Source organism: Hippopotamus amphibius, chromosome 12 (genome assembly GCF_030028045.1).
Source record: "Hippopotamus amphibius kiboko isolate mHipAmp2 chromosome 12, mHipAmp2.hap2, whole genome shotgun sequence".
NCBI classification, from domain to species: Eukaryota; Metazoa; Chordata; class Mammalia; order Artiodactyla; family Hippopotamidae; genus Hippopotamus; species Hippopotamus amphibius.
Genome location: NC_080197.1, coordinates 101662361 through 101667542, shown reverse-complemented (window position 1 = coordinate 101667542; position 5182 = coordinate 101662361).

The following is a 5182-nucleotide window of genomic DNA, read 5'->3' as shown; positions in this document are numbered from 1 at the left end:
TCCTGTTTGTTTTCCCAGACACCTCAGTTCGTTGGTACATGCAATCTACCTTTTCTACATAACCTTGTTTTCCAAAGTTACATCAAAATTGTCTTAGTTTGAGTTCTCCCGTAAACAGCACTGGAAACACACATTTTGGTACAGGTATTTTATTTGGGAGTACATTCCAGAAAGCTGTTACAAGAAATGTGACATGAAGTAGGAAAAGCCAATAAAGGGCACATTCTCCAGGTCACAGTTGCAAGCAACGAGGGCTCAACTCAGCCAGGTCCTCTGATAAACATATAGAAAGCCTCCAAACAGTGTCCATGGAGAGGACGGCTAGGGGACTGGTGCTTCAGATCCCAGAGTCTCCGACATGCACACTCCTGCATCGTCAGGCAATGCCTGCATGTGAGCTGAGTTGGCTTCTGCATCTTCAGTGACTATTGCAGGACAGAAATGCAGTGAGATGAATGGCTCATGTTGGAGGAAGGGGTGCTGTCCGCACACACAGAAGTGTCAGCCAGCCCTGCAGCTGCACGGAGAGGCAAGGGTAAGAGGATACATTTCAGGCCAGCAAAAGCATCTGCCCCAACCCAGCCTTATAGCATGAAAATCTACTTGTAACCCACATTAATTATACTGTGTCAATTACCCTTCAAGGTGGCAACCAATTACATTCTCTTAATAAGACTAAGCAATTAGGACTCACGACACAAGCTACAGTACCCACTGCTGCAGCTTTCCCTGAGGCCGTAAATAAAGACAATTGTCTCCATCCTCTAGATTGCCCTTTCTAGATTGTTCGTACCTTTGTCCGGGGCTGTAGCTGGTCTAGGTGTTTGTCTAGTCGGATGATGGAGAGCTTCTTCCTCGAGGAGTCTGAGACTTTGGTTGCCGTTTTCATATCCATGTTTGGTTGCTGACAGATGACCTATTGAGGCCCCATATTCTGGGTGGGCTGATTCAGATCTTTATTCCTGAGGGTTGTGAGCATGTGACTGTTTTGCTTTTGTCAAGCTGTGGAAGAGACAACTTTCTTTTCACTCTCATCAGGCACGGAGGCTCCAAGAAATGCTTCAATAGCTCGCCAAGATCTCCTCACCATTCTACTGACATGTGATGCCCTAAATGACCATGTAGCTATAATAGCTTCCGTTTCAGTGAAAACATTATTGTGTCCAGTCATGGAAGTATTCCTCTCCTGGGAAATAAGGACTTCTAATTCAGTAGAGACTAAAGTTACGGGGATGGGAAAGACACATTTCCAAGTGGGTCTCTGGGAGTAATGGCAAGAGGACTAATTCTGTGCATACCCCTTGATTCCAGATCCATTTGGGACACAAGTCTTGCGTCAGTGTTTCAGCACACATCCCAAAGAACAGCACCACCACTCTCCATCCCCAAGCTGGCACCTTCGAAAAGCTCTGTAAGGATCCCGTCAATGTTCCATCGGGCTGGCTACCACCAGGCAACATGCTGTACGGTAGAGCTGGTGGATCCCATGGTCGTGCATCCATTGTTGCACAACCTTTGCCGCAAAATGGGCCACAGTGGCTAGCGCTCCCAGAAGCTGGGCACCAGGTCCTTCCTTTAAGGGAAATAGAGCGGCACATGTGCCTAATCCAGCAGTGAGTTACTCCAGCTCTCTGGACCCTGCGTGAACACATTTCATCACCTCTTCCAAACCGACCTTTCCCACTACCCTGATTTACCCACCAATGATTTTTCCAGCTGAACCATAATACCTTCTGCTGCAAGTACAGACCCCTCGTTAACGATTCCAGGGTCATGCTGTTTCCTCTATTTGGGGAGCCTTTGCCTTCAACTTCACGTGGTGACATAAAATATCTTACAAGGACCGGTGAAATGCTATCTCACCTACCAAGCTTTTGCTAATGCCTCTGTCCCAAAGCATTCTCCTGTATTCTCCCACAGACCTCCGGAGACCTCAAAGGTGCAATATTTATCTTATTCTCTGAAAATCCATAACTCCTGACCTATACCTCTGCAATACCACCACCTGTTACTGTTATTTGTGTAGCCCAATTAAAACCTTGGCCCTGCATTTCAGTCTTGGAGCTTTGTTGCATGTAAAGAAGCATTCCTCTTATACCTCTCCCTTTTCTCCTGATTTTGTGTCTTAAACACCCAAAGAAGAGCAGGTGCCTCCATTCAGGGCAATGTACTTTGTGGAGAAACAAAGACCAACTGCTTAAATGTTGTCCTCTTGTGACCGCCTGTTCTGTATCTCCCCTACTGCAACACGAACTTGAAGATAGGAACCTGTCACATTGCTATCAGTGCTACTCTCAGAACAGTGTCTGACACATATTAGGGACTCAGTAAATAACTGAGTGAATAAATTATGTGGATACTATTTATCTCACAGTGGTGTTGAGACAATAAAAGAAAAATTATTAAAAATACGCATTACAAAGTATCATCATATTATTATTGTATTTACCATGACCAACTGGTTTGTTTAATTGAGGAAGTATCCAAGATACACAGCATCGAGCAAGTCAGCACCCTTTTCTCCGACAGCATGTGCTCTCTTTGTGTCTCTGTGTCACATTTTGGTAATTCTCACTTCAAGCATTTTCATTATGATTATATTTTTATGGTGATCTGTTGTCAATGGTCTTTGGTGTTACTACTACAGTTCGCTGAAGGCTCAGATGATGGTTAGCATGTTTTAGCAGTCAAGAGTTTTTTAATTAAGGTATGTACATTGATTTTTTTTTTAGACATAGTGCTATTGCATACCTAATAGACCACAGTGTAGTACAAATGTAACTTTTGTATGCACTGGGAAACAAAAAAATCCATGCGAATCACTCTATTGCCATATTCACTTTATTGCAGTGGTCCGGAAGCAAACCCTCAATATGTCCAAGCTGTGCCTATATATGGAGAGAAATCTAACGGATAAAAAAAAAATCTTAATCACCAGTTTTACATTACAGAGGGAAGCTTTCAAAGTTGAAAGAGAAAATCAGTTTTAAGGACATTTTATTATCTAATGAAATAGATGGTAATTCTGAAGATTATTACCTGGAAAGCCCCACAGGAAATTAATAATTAGTATTAACTTATTAATGCTTGACTCCACAGTAAGAGGTTGAAAGGTAAGACTTACACATGAATTTCTTCTTGTCTGGCTGTATGAATAGCTCTTGCTGGAGCTATACCCATAGACCCCAAAAAATTGGGAATTGATATGGAAATTTCCCTTTAATGTATTCCTCCCCATAGTTTCCTGCTATTCTCTCTTCTTGATCAGCCTAACTTCTTTCCACTATTTATTTTCATCACTAAAGAACGTAAACATTTTCATTCAGTCCGCAAAACAAACATTGTATTTCCATCAAGTATGGGCTATTAATGAGAATCAGTAGTTGTATTATCTCTGTTATCCCTTTCCAATCTGCAACTAAACGGAAAAATTGAGGCAATTTTGTGTACGTGGAGGAAGCTGGATATTTAAATTCTTTCTCTTGCATGATTTGCAAATTTGAGCCTGCCATGTAACTTCTCTCTGCTTTATTTAATTCATCTATGCGTGAACTATTTTCATTTATCTCATCTGAAAATAAGATGAAGGGCATATGTGAGATTATATCTTTTTAGCATCTACCAAAGGCACAGGGCTAAAGGCCACGATTCTATTAAATAGACTGTTGACCATTTCTAACTGATCCAAATAGCTCATCAGTGTGAACTTGCTACATATTTTACATAAGCACAATTCCATAAGGTATGGAATTTTCCCTTTCCAAATTCAGTTATAGTGAAAGATAAATGAGTATTTAAAATATCAATAGTAAATAGAAAAACCATATTAGAGGGATACCTCTACGGGTTGTGTTTTTTCCAACTTGATTTTAAACCAGGAGATCTATTTTTACCTTCAAGTTAAAATAAGGCCCAAACATCTGCCTCTTCATTTCCCAGTTCCAAAACACAGTTTTTCAGATAAGAATTAAGGCAGGATATTAAGGAGATGAAGGAGATGTTAATAAAATGTATCCTTAACTTTCTGGATTTTAAATCCCTCATTTTAGTACGGACAATACTTCACTATCTGTGCCCCAAGGCTATGTGTCTCCAAATTCTATCTTATCTTTGCAGGGCACCTTTAAAAAATATATATATGTTCCCCAGTCAAGCTCAAAAGCAGACACCTAGAAGGTTGAGACGGCACTCTGCTCCTCCCTTTAACTCACTTTTGTCTCTGGCTCTTGTCCCTGACAACTGACAACTGTTTGTCAGGTAAAATGTAATTCTCAAAGTGGTTCCATGGATTTTTTTGTTCTTTTTTTTTCACTTTTGTGTTTCTCCTGTCTTGGGCTGGAGCAGCCCCTGGGAAGATGGCAAATATAGATTTCACCTCCGTTCCCATCATTGCCTGCAGGAGATTTTGGTGATTCAAGTTGGGATAGGATATTTGTGGTCAGACTTTGATAAACTTTCATTTATAACAAGCCAGAGCAATGATTTTCATAAAACACGCTTCGGTGCCCAACCGTGTTATTGCAAGGCACGAGAAGAATTTCAGAAAATCTTCTTCAGGTTTCCAGTGATGTGACTATTTCTAGGACTTTCAGAAAATGATCTCCCATTTTGTTTCAGTTGTTTTCCAGCAATGACTCCAAGAGTTTAATTAATTTCTCATATAGCTTTAAAAGAAGCCCAAATCTAATCTGCCCCAACTCTCTGTGCAACCTCAGGTGTATAGCAGGGACTGAAGGAAAAATAGTTGCAGGTGATGTCCTCATCTGCAACCTTCTCTCTCACTCCAGGCACCCCAGGAACATGTCCTGCTGGTTGAGAGAACTAAAGATTTTCTCCAACAGTGTGTTCCCTCTCCCTCCTCCTCATCCTCCTCTCCCTCTTCTTCCTCCTCCTCCTTCTTTTCTTCTTCCTCTTCCTCTTCTTCGATTTTATATTCTCCTTCTCCTCCTCCTTCTCCTGTTCTTTCTTCTTTCATTTATTTTTTTTTGTTCTTCAGCAGGAAGCAATGAAATCTGTTGTTTTACGGCTAACTCTACGAGGTTAATAGGTTTGATCATTCCCTCTCCTTTGAGGACAACTGAGAAGATATTATCTAAATAACTACTTACTAATTTCATCATTAGTATTAATGAATAGTAATAAGTTTATGAAGGGCCAGTAAGTAAGTTTTAGGGCCAGAAGA